Source organism: Salvelinus alpinus, chromosome 2 (genome assembly GCF_045679555.1).
Source record: "Salvelinus alpinus chromosome 2, SLU_Salpinus.1, whole genome shotgun sequence".
Lineage (NCBI taxonomy): Eukaryota > Metazoa > Chordata > Actinopteri > Salmoniformes > Salmonidae > Salvelinus > Salvelinus alpinus.
The window spans coordinates 95957083-95974582 of NC_092087.1; the positions used below are offsets into that span (position 1 = coordinate 95957083).

Here is a 17500-nt window from a genome sequence, read left to right on the forward strand (position 1 = left end):
TCCTGGTCCTGAGGTTAACACTGATGAACCATCCTCCCTGTAACAAACATCCCTACAGCAGGTTGTCCTGGTCCTGAGGTTAACACTGATGAACCAGCATCCCTACAGCAGGTTGCTCTGGTCCTGAGGTTAACACTGATGAACCAGCATCCCTACAGCAGGTTGTTCTGGTCCTGAGGTTAACACTGATGAACCAGCATCCCTACAGCAGGTTGTTCTGGTCCTGAGGTTAACACTGATGAACCAGCATCCCTACAGCAGGTTGTCCTGGTCCTGAGGTTAACACTGATGAACCAGCATCCCTGTAACAAACATCCCTACAGCAGGTTGTCCTGGTCCTGAGGTTAACACTGATGAACCAGCATCCCTACAGCAGGTTGTTCTGGTCCTGAGGTTAACACTGATGAACCAGCATCCCTGTAACAAACATCCCTACAGCAGGTTGTCCTGGTCCTGAGGTTAACACTGATGAACCAGCATCCCTACAGCAGGTTGTTCTGGTCCTGAGGTTAACACTGATGAACCAGCATCCCTGTAACAAACATCCCTACAGCAGGTTGTCCTGGTCCTGAGGTTAACACTGATGAACCAGCATCCCTACAGCAGGTTGCTCTGGTCCTGAGGTTAACACTGATGAACCAGCATCCCTACAGCAGGTTGTCCTGGTCCTGAGGTTAACACTGATGAACCAGCATCCCTCTGCAGTGTTGACTGTAAACCAGGCTGCTGGGGTTTAGATAACAACAACATTCCTTCTAGCTCAGTGTGTGATCTGTGTCGTCTTTACTGAACCAGATATTACCTATGTAGTGATGTCTTCATTCTAGCAGGTTAGTGGACTGAAGGTAGTGATTTACAGTAACGTAACTAGTCCCTCCCTCCCTCCCTCCCTCCCTCCCTCCCTCCCTCCCTCCCTCCCTCTCTCCCTCTCTCCCTCTCTCCCTCCCTCCCTCCCTCCCTCGGCTCTACTCTCCTCCTGACAAAAGAAACAACAGAGCAGCTTTCTGGAGCAGAGAGACACACCTCACAATTACACAATCCAGCAGTGTAACCTAATCTCAATCCAAACACACAGCAACACACACACAGCCTTGGTGCCCCAATCTACGACAGAGACAGAGGGAGAGAGAGGGAAACAGAAAGAGATAGAAAGCGGAAGAGTGGAAACGAGAGAGGGAAGATTAAATGTATACAGGAGAGGAATGGAAGAGACTGAAAGGTAATGAAAACATGAAGGATTGGGGGGAGAGGTGTTAAATAGCTGAGTTGGAGTCAGAAACAGAGGAATGCAGAGGGAGTGTTTGTGGTGTGTGAGCGTGTACTAAGAGATGGTCGTCTGGCCTCCAAGTCCCTCCCACCAGTCTCCCTATCTGACCGCCAAACAGAATGGATGTACAGCTCTCCCTGTCTAAAGCACCACATATCTAAACCACGACCACTAACTAACCTTCTCCTGACATAATCACCCGGCCTTTACGTAGCAGACATCTTAATCCACAGCCACTCAGAGTAGTGTCTGCACTGTGCAGAAGATCACTTCAAATGGGAGGCCACCGAGGAAATCAAACACATGACCCTGGCATTGTGAGAACCATGCTCTACCAACTGACCATACAGGACCTCTACCATATCCCTGATCTGACTGTCTAACTGACCATACAGGACCTCTACCAACTGACCATACAGGACCTCTACCAACTGACCATACAGGACCTCTACCATATCCCTGATCTGACTGTCTAACATAACATACAGGACCTCTACCATATCCCTGATCTGACTATCTAACAGAACATACAGAACCTCTACCATATCCCTGACCTGACTGTCTAACTGACCATACAGGACCTCTACCATATCCCTGACCTGACTGTCTAACTGACCATATAGGACCTCTACCAACTGACCATACAGGACCTCTACCATATCCCTGATCTGACTGTCTAACAGAACATACAGGACCTCTACCATATCCCTGATCTGACTGTCTAACTGAACATACAGGACCTCTACCATATCCCTGATCTGACTGTCTAACTGAACATACAGGACCTCTACCATATCCCTGATCTGACTGTCTAACTGAACATACAGGACCTCTACCATATCCCTAATCTGACTGTCTAACTGAACCATACAGGACCTCTACCATATCCCTAATCTGACTGTCTAACTGACCATACAGGACCTCTACCATATCCCTGATCTGACTGTCTAACTGAACATACAGGACCTCTACCATATCCCTGACCTGACTGTCTAACTGACCATACAGGACCTCTACCATATCCCTGACCTCACTGTCTAACAGAACACACAGGACCTCTACCATATCCCTGATCTGACTGTCTAACAGAACATACAGGACCTCTACCATATCCCTGATCTGACTGTCTAACAGAACACACAGGACCTCTACCATATCCCTGATCTGACTGTCTAACTGACCATACAGGACCTCTACCATATCCCTGATCTGACTGTCTAACAGAACACACAGGACCTCTACCATATCCCTGATCTGACTGTCTAACTGACCATACAGGACCTCTACCATATCCCTGACCTGACTGTCTAACTGACCATACAGGACCTCTACCATATCCCTGATCTGACTGTCTAACTGACCATACAGGACCTCTACCATATCCCTGATCTGACTGTCTAACTGAACATACAGGACCTCTACCATATCCCTGACCTGACTGTCTAACTGAACATACAGAACCTCTACCATATCCCTGATCTGACTGAACATACAGAACCTCTACCATATCCCTGATCTGACTGTCTAACAGAACCATGCTCTACCAACTGAACATACAGGACCTCTACCATATCCCTGATCTGACTGTCTAACTGAACATACAGGACCTCTACCATATCCCTGATCTGACTGTCTAACTGAACATACAGGACCTCTACCATATCCCTGATCTGACTGTCTAACAGAACATACAGGACCTCTACCATATCCCTGATCTGACTGTCTAACAGAACATACAGGACCTCTACCATATCCCTGATCTGACTGTCTAACTGAACATACAGGACCTCTACCATATCCCTGATCTGACTGTCTAACTGACCATACAGGACATCTACCATATCCCTGATCTGACTGTCTAACTGACCATACAGGACCTCTAACATATCCCTGACCTGACTGTCTAACTGACCATACAGGACCTCTACCATATCCCTGACCTGACTGTCTAACTGACCATACAGGACCTCTACCATATCCCTGACCTGACTGTCTAACTGACCATACAGGACCTCTACCATATCCCTGATCTGACTGTCTAACTGAACATACAGGACCTCTACCATATCCCTGATCTGACTGTCTAACTGAACCATACAGGACCTCTACCATATCCCTGATCTGACTGTCTAACTGACCATACAGGACCTCTACCATATCCCTGATCTGACTGTCTAACTGAACCATACAGGACCTCTACCATATCCCTGATCTGACTGTCTAACTGAACCATACAGGACCTCTACCATATCCCTGATCTGACTGTCTAACTGAACATACAGGACCTCTACCATATCCCTGATCTGACTGTCTAACTGAACCATACAGGACCTCTACCATATCCCTGATCTGACTGTCTAACTGACCATACAGGACCTCTACCATATCCCTGACCTGACTGTCTAACTGAACATACAGGACCTCTACCATATCCCTGATCTGACTGTCTAACTGAACATACAGGACCTCTACCGTATCCCTGATCTGACTGTCTAACAGAACACACAGGACCTCTACCATATCCCTGATCTGACTGTCTAACTGACCATACAGGACCTCTACCGTATCCCTGATCTGACTGTCTAACTGAACCATACAGGACCTCTACCATATCCCTGACCTGACTGTCTAACTGACCATACAGGACCTCTACCATATCCCTGATCTGACTGTCTAACTGAACATACAGGACCTCTACCATATCCCTGATCTGACTGTCTAACTGAACATACAGGACCTCTACCATATCCCTGATCTGACTGTCTAACTGAACCATACAGGACCTCTACCATATCCCTGATCTGACTGTCTAACTGAACATACAGGACCTCTACCCTGATCTGACTGTCTAACAGAACATACAGGACCTCTACCATATCCCTGATCTGACTGTCTAACTGAACCATACAGGACCTCTACCATATCCCTGATCTGACTGTCTAACTGAACATACAGGACCTCTACCCTGATCTGACTGTCTAACAGAACATACAGGACCTCTACCATATCCCTGACCTGACTGTCTAACTGAACATACAGGACCTCTACCATATCCCCGACCTGACTGTCTAACTGAACATACAGGACCTCTACCATATCCCTGATCTGACTGTCTAACTGAACATACAGGACCTCTACCATATCCCTGACCTGACTGTCTAACTGACCATACAGGACCTCTACCATATCCCTGACCTGACTGTCTAACTGAACATACAGGACCTCTACCATATCCCTGATCTGACTGTCTAACTGAACATACAGGACCTCTACCATATCCCTGATCTGACTGTCTAACAGAACATACAGGACCTCTACCATATCCCTGATCTGACTGTCTAACTGAACATACAGGACCTCTACCATATCCCTGACCTCACTGTCTAACACTATATAAACAGCTGTAGGACTACTAGGTGCTTATAGGTTCTGACAATCTGTTTTGTGTCACTGTGTGTACCACAATGAGCATGGAGAAAATAAAATAAAAAATCTGGTTTTCTGAGGAAGTCAGACACACGATTGTAGCCAAGCACACGGACAATCTCAAGGCTACAAGTCCATCTCCAGAGACCTTGATGTTCCTGTTTCCACCGTACGTAATGTTATCAAGATGTTCAAGGCCCATTCCACTTTAGTCGACCTCCCAGGACATGGCTGCAGGAGAACACTTGATAGAAGATTGCGGCGACGGATTGTTTGAAAGGTGAAGGAAGCACCTTGAACAACTGCCACAGAGATTCAAGCTGACCTTCAGACACACAAGGTACGACAGTTTCAACTCTGTCCATCCGTCTCCAACTCAATGGAAGGGGGTTATATGGTAGGAGACCCAGCGGGATCCCGCTGCTGAGAGAGAGACATCAGAATTGTCCAAAACACACCTGAACATTTCAAAATCCTTCTGGGAGAATGTCCTGTGAACAGATGAGACCAAATCAGAGATTTTAGGTAAAGCACAACTTCTCTATGTTTACAGCCTTCAAAGAACACCTTCCCTGCAGTCAAACATCGAGGAGGTTCAGTGACGTTTTGGGGTTGTTTTGCTCCCTCTGGTACTAGATACTAGCTCATATCCATCCTGCTTAGGGTCGTCTTCAGGATAAGCTGTTTAGATGCAGCTTTGATATCCCACTCATGAGTATCCCTGTATCCATGACTAAACAGAATATTCTTAATTTAAATATATGGGTTAAATGGAATAGTAACTGAAATATGGACACTGGACAGGCCTATAACCTGCAGCGTAATTATGAATTCCCTGCAGTGAAATGAAACTACATGTTAAGGTCGTCTCGGGAACAGGAGTGGAGAAATTATTTCCTTCAGCATCTCTTGAGGAAATGTGAATGTGCATGTAATGTGTTATCCTTAACACTGTTATGCCAGCAGACAGTGTTTCAACCACAATATATGCACCCAAGACCAACTGAAGTCTTAGCTGAAGACGAAACCGTTTCAGATATCTAGGTATCTGGTAGAAGTACCTCACAGCTCCATCTATCTATCTAGGTATCTGGTAGAAGTACCTCACAGCTCCATCTATCTATCTAGGTATCTGGTAGAAGTACCTCACAGCTCCATCTATCTATCTGGCAGAAGTACATCACAGCTCCATCTATCTATCTAGGTATCTGGTAGAAGTACCTCACAGCTCCATCTATCTATCTAGGTATCTGGTAGAAGTACCTCACAGCTCCATCCATCTATCTAGGTATCTGGTAGAAGTACCTCACAGCTCCATCCATCTATCTAGGTATCTGGTAGAAGTACCTCACAGCTCCATCTATCTATCTAGGTATCTGGTAGAAGTACCTCACAGCTCCATCTATCTATCTAGGTATCTGGTAGAAGTACCTCACAGCTCCATCTATCTATCTAGGTATCTGGTAGAAGTACATCACAGCTCCATCCATCTATCTAGGTATCTGGTAGAAGTACATCACAGCTCCATCCATCTATCTAGGTATCTGGTAGAAGTACATCACAGCTCCATCTATCTATCTAGGTATCTGGTAGAAGTACCTCACAGCTCCATCTATCTATCTAGGTATCTGGTAGAAGTACCTCACAGCTCCATCTATCTATCTAGGTATCTGGTAGAAGTACATCACAGCTCCATCCATCTATCTAGGTATCTGGTAGAAGTACCTCACAGCTCCATCCATCTATCTAGGTATCTGGTAGAAGTACCCCACAGCTCCATCCATCTATCTAGGTATCTGGTAGAAGTACCTCACAGCTCCATCTATCTATCTAGGTATCTGGTAGAAGTACATCACAGCTCCACCTATCTAGGTATCTGGTAGCAGTACATCACAGCTCCATCCATCTATCTAGGTATCTGGTAGAAGTACATCACAGCTCCATCTATCTATCTAGGTATCTGGTAGAAGTACCTCATAGCTCCATCTATCTAGGTATCTGGTAGAAGTACCTCATAGCTCCATCTATCTAGGTATCTGGTAGAAGTACATCACAGCTCCATCTATCTAGGTATCTGGTAGAAGTACCCCACAGCTCCATATATCTAGGTATCTGGTAGAAGTACCTCACAGCTCCATCCATCTATCTGGTAGAAGTACATCACAGCTCCACCTATCTAGGTATCTGGTAGCAGTACATCACAGCTCCATCCATCTAGGTATCTGGTAGAAGTACCTCATAGCTCCATCTATCTAGGTATCTGGTAGAAGTACCTCACATCTCCATCTATCTATCTAGGTATCTGGTAGAAGTACATCACAGCTCCATCTATCTAGGTATCTGGTAGAAGTACATCACAGCTCCATCTATCTATCTAGGTATCTGGTAGAAGTACATCACAGCTCCATCTATCTAGGTATCTGGTAGAAGTACATCACAGCTCCACCTATCTAGGTATCTGGTAGCAGTACATCACAGCTCCATCCATCTAGGTATCTGGTAGAAGTACCTCATAGCTCCATCTATCTAGGTATCTGGTAGAAGTACATCACAGCTCCATCTATCTATCTAGGTATCTGGTAGAAGTACCTCATAGCTCCATCTATCTAGGTATCTGGTAGAAGTACCTCACAGCTCCATCTATCTAGGTATCTGGTAGAAGTACATCACAGCTCCACCTATCTAGGTATCTGGTAGCAGTACATCACAGCTCCATCCATCTATCTAGGTATCTGGTAGAAGTACATCACAGCTCCATCTATCTATCTAGGTATCTGGTAGAAGTACCTCATAGCTCCATCTATCTAGGTATCTGGTAGAAGTACCTCATAGCTCCATCTATCTAGGTATCTGGTAGAAGTACATCACAGCTCCATCTATCTAGGTATCTGGTAGAAGTACCTCACAGCTCCATCTATCTATCTAGGTATCTGGTAGAAGTACCTCATAGCTCCATCTATCTAGGTATCTGGTAGAAGTACCTCACAGCTCCATCTATCTATCTAGGTATCTGGTAGAAGTACCTCACAGCTCCATCTATCTATCTAGGTATCTGGTAGAAGTACCTCACAGCTCCATCTATCTATCTAGATATCTGGTAGAAGTACCTCACAGCTCCATCTATCTATCTAGGTATCTGGTAGAAGTACCTCACATCTCCATCTATCTATCTAGATATCTGGTAGAAGTACATCACAGCTCCATCTATCTATCTAGGTATCTGGTAGAAGTACATCACAGCTCCATCTATCTATCTAGGTATCTGGTAGAAGTACCTCACAGCTCCATCTATCTATCTAGGTATCTGGTAGAAGTACCTCACAGCTCCATCTATCTATCTAGATATCTGGTAGAAGTACATCACAGCTCCATCTATCTATCTAGGTATCTGGTAGAAGTACATCACAGCTCCATCTATCTATCTAGGTATCTGGTAGAAGTACCTCACAGCTCCATCTATCTATCTAGATATCTGGTAGAAGTACCTCACAGCTCCATCTATCTAGGTATCTGGTAGAAGTACAGTTCAAATGAAACATGGATTTATAAACTCAGCTAAAAAAAATAACTGAAAATAAATGCAGTTGACAGTGAGGACGTTTCATTTTTTGCTGAGTTTATATACACAGTGGTGTCCGAAATTATTTACAACCTCGATTAAGATGATAAATAAATCACACAAATACCGAGCTATATTGTATGCGAAAAATAAATGGGTAAATTATATTATTTTCTACTAATATGAAATTTCATTTCAGTACGTCGCCCCAAAAAACAGGAGTCATTTCATAGGCTTCTAGCTTAATTTTGTTTAACAAGTAATACATTTTTTCTGAAAAAGGTAGGGGTCAAAAGTATTGACACCCCTAAAGTAGTCAAAAGTTTAGTATTTGGTCCCATATTTCTAGTACGCAATTACTACACCATGAGCGTGACTCTACAAACTTGTTGGATGCATTTGCAGTTCATTTTGGTGTTTCAGATTATTATGTGCCCAAAATAAATGAATAGTAAATAATGTATTGTGCCATTTTGTCACTTTGTCACTTTTATTGTAAATAAGAAGAGAATGTGTCACTAAACACTTTACATTTTAGTCATTTAACAGACGCTCTTATCCAGAGTGACTTGCAGTTAGTGCATTCATTTTAAGATTGCTAGGTGGGAAAACCACTTTCCACAGGAAGTACATTTTTCCTCAATAACGTGGCCACCAGTAAAGTCAGAGAGCTAGGGGGGGGGGGGGGGGGGATACTAGGATACTCTTTGAAGAGGAATGTTTTCGGAAGATGGGCAGGGACTCTGCTGTCCTAGCTTCAGGGGGAAGCTGGTTCCACCATTGGGGTGCCAGAACAGAGAAGAGCTTGGACGGGGCTGAGCGGGAGCTGCCCTCCCGTAGGGGTGGGAGGACCAAGAGACCAGAGGTGGCAGAACGGAGTGCTCTGGTTGGGGTGTAGGGTTTCAGCAGAGCCTGAAGGTAGGGAGGGCCAGTTCCTCTTGCTGCTGCGTAGGTAAGTACCATGGTCTTTTAGTATCAGTTCCTCTTGCTGCTGCGTAGGTAAGTACCATGGTCTTTTAGTATCAGTTCCTCTTGCTGCTGCGTAGGTAAGTACCATGGTCTTTTAGTATCAGTTCCTCTTGCTGCTGCGTAGGTAAGTACCGTGGTCTTTTAGTATCAGTTCCTCTTGCTGCTGCGTAGGTAAGTACCATGGTCTTTTAGTATCAGTTCCTCTTGCTGCTGCGTAGGTAAGTACCGTGGTCTTTTAGTATCAGTTCCTCTTGCTGCTGCGTAGGTAAGTACCATGGTCTTTTAGTATCAGTTCCTCTTGCTGCTGCGTAGGTAAGTACCATGGTCTTTTAGTATCCACACTTCTACATTCATGTGGATCCAGTGACACAAAATGTATATTTCATTGATTTTAAAGTCAGGATATAATGCAACAAAATGTGGATAAAGTCAAGGGATGTGAATAGTTTCTGAAAGCACTGTACATAACAAACATAGGCTCTAGTAAAGGGACTCCTAGTCTTCACCCAGTAACTCAGACTGTCACTGGTCATAGTAAAGGGACTCCTAGTCTTCACCCAGTAACTCAGACTGTCACTGGTCATAGTAAAGGGACCTAGTCTTCACCCAGTAACTCAGACTGTCACTGGTCATAGTAAAGGACTCCTAGTCTTCACCCAGTAGCTCAGACTGTCACTGGTCATAGTAAAGGGACCTGGTCTTCACCCAGTAACTCAGACTGTCACTGGTCATAGTAAAGGGACTCCTAGTCTTCACCCAGTAGCTCAGACTGTCACTGGTCATAGTAAAGGGACCTAGTCTTCACCCAGTAGCTCAGACTGTCACTGGTCATAGTAAAGGGACCTAGTCTTCACCCAGTAACTCAGACTGTCACTGGTCATAGTAAAGGTACTCCTAGTCTTCACCCAGTAGCTCAGACTGTCACTGGTCATAGTAAAGGGACCTAGTCTTCACCCAGTAGCTCAGACTGTCACTGGTCATAGTAAAGGGACTCCTAGTCTTCACCCAGTAGCTCAGACTGTCACTGGTCATAGTAAAGGGACCTAGTCTTCACCCAGTAGCTCAGACTGTCACTGGTCATAGTAAAGGGACCTAGTCTTCACCCAGTAGCTCAGACTGTCACTGGTCATAGTAAATGGACTCCTAGTCTTCACCCAGTAACTCAGACTGTCACTGGTCATAGTAAAGGGACTCCTAGTCTTCACCCAGTAACTCAGACTGTCACTGGTCATAGTAAAGGGACCTAGTCTTCACCCAGTAACTCAGACTGTCACTGGTCATAGTAAAGGGACTCCTAGTCTTCACCCAGTAACTCAGACTGTCACTGGTCATAGTAAAGGACTCCTAGTCTTCACCCAGTAGCTCAGACTGTCACTGGTCATAGTAAAGGGACCTGGTCTTCACCCAGTAACTCAGACTGTCACTGGTCATAGTAAAGGGACTCCTAGTCTTCACCCAGTAGCTCAGACTGTCACTGGTCATAGTAAAGGGACCTAGTCTTCACCCAGTAGCTCAGACTGTCACTGGTCATAGTAAAGGGACCTAGTCTTCACCCAGTAACTCAGACTGTCACTGGTCATAGTAAAGGGACTCCTAGTCTTCACCCAGTAGCTCAGACTGTCACTGGTCATAGTAAAGGGACCTAGTCTTCACCCAGTAGCTCAGACTGTCACTGGTCATAGTAAAGGGACTCCTAGTCTTCACCCAGTAGCTCAGACTGTCACTGGTCATAGTAAAGGGACCTAGTCTTCACCCAGTAGCTCAGACTGTCACTGGTCATAGTAAAGGGACCTAGTCTTCACCCAGTAGCTCAGACTGTCACTGGTCATAGTAAAGGGACTCCTAGTCTTCACCCAGTAACTCAGACTGTCACTGGTCATAGTAAAGACACCTAGTCTTCACCCAGTAACTCAGACTGTCACTGGTCATAGTAAAGGGACTCCTAGTCTTCACCCAGTAACTCAGACTGTCACTGGTCATAGTAAAGGGACTCCTAGTCCTCACCCAGTAACTCAGACTGTCACTGGTCATAGTAAAGGGACCTAGTCTTCACCCAGTAACTCAGACTGTCACTGGTCATAGTAAAGGGACCTAGTCTTCACCCAGTAACTCAGACTGTCACTGGTCATAGTAAAGGGACTCCTAGTCTTCACCCAGTAACTCAGACTGTCACTGGTCATAGTAAAGGGACTCCTAGTCCTCACCCAGTAACTCAGACTGTCACTGGTCATAGTAAAGGGACTCCTAGTCTTCACCCAGTAACTCAGACTGTCACTGGTCATAGTAAAGGGACCTAGTCTTCACCCAGTAACTCAGACTGTCACTGGTCATAGTAAAGGGACTCCTAGTCTTCACCCAGTAACTCAGACTGTCACTGGTCATAGTAAAGGACTCCTAGTCCTCACCCAGTAGCTCAGACTGTCACTGGTCATAGTAAAGGGACTCCTAGTCTTCACCCAGTAACTCAGACTGTCACTGGTCATAGTAAAGGGACTCCTAGTCCTCACCCAGTAGCTCAGACTGTCACTGGTCATAGTAAAGGGACTCCTAGTCTTCACCCAGTAACTCAGACTGTCACTGGTCATAGTAAAGGACTCCTAGTCTTCACCCAGTAACTCAGACTGTCACTGGTCATAGTAAAGGGACTCCTAGTCCTCACCCAGTAACTCAGACTGTCACTGGTCATAGTAAAGGGACTCCTAGTCCTCACCCAGTAGCTCAGACTGTCACTGGTCATAGTAAAGGGACTCCTAGTCCTCACCCAGTAGCTCAGACTGTCACTGGTCATAGTAAAGGGACTCCTAGTCTTCACCCAGTAACTCAGACTGTCACTGGTCATAGTAAAGGGACCTAGTCTTCACCCAGTAACTCAGACTGTCACTGGTCATAGTAAAGGGACTCCTAGTCCTCACCCAGTAACTCAGACTGTCACTGGTCATAGTAAAGGGACTCCTCGTCTTCACCCAGTAACTCAGACTGTCACTGGTCATAGTAAAGGGACCTAGTCTTCACCCAGTAACTCAGACTGTCACTGGTCATAGTAAAGGGACTCCTCGTCTTCACCCAGTAGCTCAGACTGTCACTGGTCATAGTAAAGGGACCTAGTCTTCACCCAGTAGCTCAGACTGTCACTGGTCATAGTAAAGGGACCTAGTCTTCACCCAGTAACTCAGACTGTCACTGGTCATTTCACTTCCCTTACATGCTTTTAACGTGTTCCCATTGTGACTCCTGGTGTGTTAGGCTACAGGCCTAGTGGAATGTATGTACATTCAATGTTTTAGTTGGAAAAGACTATTATTGTTATTAGATGCCTTATTTTGATCATATTTTGTAATTCCAGACCAATATCCCCGAGATAAATATTGTATATAAAGTTATGATAGCATGGCTTTTTGTAGCACATTGGGGCTTTTACCTTATTCATTCAATAAAGGTTTTGTTTCACTAATATGACCTCACTAGTGTATGTCCCTTCTCTGTGAGGCATTGGAAAACCTCCCTGGTCTTTGTGGTTCAATCTGTGTTTCAAATTCACTGCTCGACTGAGGGACCTTACAGATAACTGTACGTGTGGGGTACAGAGATGAGGTAGTCACTCAAACATCACGTTCAACACTCTTACTGCACACAGAGGGAGTCCATGCAACTTATGATGTGACTTGTGTTGGAAACTGACTAATTGACTTGAGGATGTTTTAGTATGTTTATAATCATATAACAAAGGGAGCCTGTCTCTGAGACAGAGTGTTTCCATAAGGGTGAGATAGGAGTCATACAGTATGTTAGAGCGAATTGTTTGTAAACTACTGACATGTAACACTGTCTTTTAGCTTCACTGTTTTATATCATTATATATATGTTATAACTTCACTGTTATATATCACAATATTCTATCTGTATGTTACTGTTTATCATTATATTATCTCAGTGTTATAACTCCACTGTTATATATCACAATATTATTTCTGTATGTTATAGCTTCACTGTTAAATATCATTATACTATCTCAGTGTTATAGCTTCACTATTTATCATTATACTATCTCAGTGTTATAGCTTCACTATTTATCATTATACTATCTCAGTGTTATAGCTTCACTGTTAAATATCATTATATTATCTCAGTGTTATAGCATCACTGTTTAATATCATTATACTATCTCAGTATAATGATATTTAACAGTGAAGCTATAACACTGAGATAGTATAATGATATTAAACAGTGATGCTATAACACTGAGATAATATAATGATATTAAACAGTGAAGTTATAACACTGAGATAGTATAATGATATTTAACAGTGAAGCTATAACACTATCTCAGTGTTATAACTTCACTGTTTAATATCATTATATTATCTCAGTGGTATATCTTCACTGTTAAATATCATTATACTATCTCAGTGTTATAGCTTCACTATTTATCATTATATTATCTCAGTGTTATAGCTTCACTGTTTAATATCATTATATTATCTCAGTGGTATATCTTCACTGTTTATCATTATATTATCTCAGTATTATAGCTTCACTATTTATCATTATATTATCTCAGTGGTATATCTTCACTGTTTATCATTATATTATCTCAGTATTATAGCTTCACTGTTAAATACCATTATACTATCTCAGTGTTATATCTTCACTGTTTATCATTATATTATCTCAGTATTATAGCTTCACTGTTAAATACCATTATACTATCTCAGTGTTATATCTTCACTGTTTAATATCATTATATTATCTCAGTGTTATAGCTTCACTGTTCTATATCATTATACTATCTCAGTGTTATAACTTCACTATTTATCATTATATTATCTCAGTGGTATAGCTTCACTGTTCTATATCATTATATTCTTTCAATATGTGACTGCGGCAGGCTGCTAGAACATATACTCCCTAGTGTCGAGGCTTCTCTGGACTGATAAGAAGACAGGGAGGTGGGTGGAGGAGAACCAAAGGTTCTGGACTCAAGCTGGGACAATAACACCACCTGTCTAGCAACAGAGATTAATTGTACATCCTAGACTCGGAAGGGGGGCTTGTCTGAGTAGAGGGAACAAACAGAGGTTATAAATATATGTGCGTGCAATAGGCGTCACTACAATCCCTATTCGAATCCAGGCTGTATCACATCCGGCCGTGATTGGGTGTCCCATAGGGCGGCGCACAATTGGCCCAGCGTCATCCGGGTTCGGCCAGGGTAGGCAGTCATTTTAAATAAGAATTTGTTCTTAACTGCCTTCCCTAGTTAAATAAAAGGTTAAATAAATAAAAAATGTATTCATACTTTGTCTTTGCAGCTGTATGATCCAGTGTGGTTTAATAAATCCATTTGAGCATTCTTCTGAGTCCGATTGGAATTTGTACCAGAATCTTAGAACCTAACCCGTGTTAAGACAATTTTTTTACCCCTGAACTTATTTAGGCTCCTTGCCATAACAAAGGGGTTGAATACTTATTGACTCAAGACATTTCAGCTTCTCATATTAAATTAAAAACATAATTCCACTTTGACATTATTGGGGTATTGTGTGTAGGCCAGTGTCACAAAATCTCAATATAATCCATTTCAAATGTAGGCGGTAACTCAATAAAATGTGGAAAGAGTAAAAGGGTATGAATAGTTTCTGAGGGTACTGTGTGTGTTTAATATACTATCCAGATAATAAAGTGTCTGATCACAGAACATAGAATAGAAAAATACCTCCTTTCACTAAAACAGCTGTAACTCATCATTCACAGTAAAAGGTATTACTGATTTCAAATGATCAATCCTTACAAAATAAGAAAGAGAAAAACGTAGAGCATATTGAGTCTATCGTCATTAGGAAGTTGTGCTGAAGGCAGTTGTTTGGGGGGGAGAAAAAGCTCACGAGACATTTCACAGGTGTTTTTTCTTGACTGATTACCATTTGATTGATGTGTATTGGACGTCATATCATTTGAAAGGGCCGTTTCTCAGCTTTCAAATTATGTATCATACTTTCATATATGGTTTGACACCAGTAAAGTATGCTCATTCATGTACATAAAGTATGCTCATTCATGTACATAAAGTATGCTCATTCATGTACATAAAGTATGCTCATTCATGTACATAAAGTATGCTCATTCATGTACATAAAGTATGCTCATTCATGTACATAAAGTATGCTCATTCATGTACATAAAGTATGCTCATTCATGTACATAAAGTATGCTCATTCATGTACATAAAGTATGCTCATTCATGTACGCAGAGGTCAAGGGCTCAGAAGAATTCAGGAATTCCAACACTCTCCTGCCGATGATGCAACAATGCCAATATGGCGATTTCCAGTTATCTGGTGTTCTGAAGACTAGTGTTTCATTACCCTTTAACTGAGAGTGACAAACAGAGAGCTGGCAGTTACAAATGGGCCATGCTAAAATACCTACATCCTGTAGCTTACCACACACACAGTATTATGGTGAGTGTGTGTGTGTAACTATGTGTGTGTACAGGAGACTGTTCCGTTGCCCTACAAACTGAAGAAGGCTACCAAGCCAAAACAGTCAGTTGTAACAAACTATGTCCCAAGACCAAATTCTGCCATTTGGAGTCAGTTGTTGTTCCATACAGACCATGTTGTTTTGTCCAGACTGTGGTAACATGTTACAGTGTGACATCACCAGAACAGGCTCAGTGGCTGTTCTAAAAGCCTAGAGTCATGGTCCAGGGGTCATCCATGTTATTACATGTGTAGGTTGGTGCTGGGAGGGGGTCCTAGAGAGTGTGTGTGTGTGTGTGTCTCAGAGAGAAGGGAAGTGAGGAGGTGACATGATTCTCTGTACTCAGAGGAAGAGAGATGTTCACAGATCTTCTATCTTTAATTCTTAAAAGTCTAAAGCCATTGGGGGGGAGAAACACATTGAATAACACATTCATTAAATGGCAAAGAAACCAGTCCAAATATAAATCATAAGGTTCTGAGGTGTCTGTCCCCATATCTAGTAGATCGGGAAATCTGGTTTGTTTTCACATGTTTTTGCACACATATCACTCATTTTTAGGGAAGGCACAAAAACTACCTTCATACTTCAATTTATTTTACTTGTTTAACTGGTACCGGTTACCTTCAGACGAGTTCCGTGAACGGAGAACACCATCGTGTTCGTGAGAGCCATCTTTCCATTGTGTGGTCATAATAGTTTGTAGGTGAAACCATTCGGATTGTCCGAAACCATTCGGTCCGATATCCGATATTTATCCTTGCCAAAAAAACAGTAATGATACCGATAACCGATATTTAAAAATGTTGCGGCCTTTTAAGCATTCTAGTACAGTTAAATCGTTAACACACACACACACACACACGGACGCAGTGGTCTAAGGCACTGCATCTCAGTGCAAGAGGCGTCACTACAGTCCCTGGATCAAATCCAGGTTGTATCACATCCGGCCGTGATTGGGAGTCCCATAGGGCGGCACACAATTGGCCCAGCGCGTCCGGGCCGCCATTGTAAATAAGAATTTGTTCTTAACTGTCTTGCCTAGTTTTATATAGGTTACACACACTGACCAAAAAGTTATTTTGTTGCCATTTACGTTTGTCCCCATTACCAGTAAAACATAACCAAAACCTATTTCTTTCACTTACTCGCTGTGCTGTTTCATTGTTCATTTGTTCAGTGGTTTCATTCTCAACCAGGATTTCTATGGAACTCCGTTTGGGTCTTTGCGTGTCAAAAAAGATACGTCAAATAAGACTATTTGACGTGTTGACCAATCAGGACCCGAAAATGACTGCACGTCAAATAATAATTTAACGCGTTCATACATTTTTTAAGTAGTTATTACACCATCACTCGTATTTCATATGTCACAACGAATCATCGATACGTATGCTATGATGCTGGTAAAGTTGTCTCGCGCACCTACAGTGCTGGTCATTAAAAAAAAGCTAGCTAGCTCATGGATGCAAACAATGTTCTTCCCCAAAAGCATAGCAACACAACATCTGTTTCAGTAGCTGTAGTTAGCTAGCTAACTATATAGCTAGGTGTCATCCTCTAAAATAACCCTTATTTATAAGACAGTTCTTATTTGATTAATGGTGGTTGGACCGATCTATGTGAAGCTAGCCACAATAAGGATTAGCCACAATAGTGGATTTTGTGGTTTGCCTTCAAAGTAAACGTATGGCATAATTCTACTATTCTTTATTCATTTGCATCACAGTCAATTACATACTTTTATTTAGAAGGCAAACCGCAAATTCCACTATTGTGCCTAATCCTTATTGTGGCTA

General features: G+C 42.9%; 1 protein-coding gene across 1 annotated transcript in view; it reads right to left on the reverse strand.

The window, feature by feature from the left end:
- The window catches only part of lpar2b (lysophosphatidic acid receptor 2b), a 36850-nt gene that overhangs the window by 13964 nt on the left and 5386 nt on the right, over nucleotides 1-17500 (reverse strand). The gene's annotated exons all lie outside the window — the stretch shown is intronic.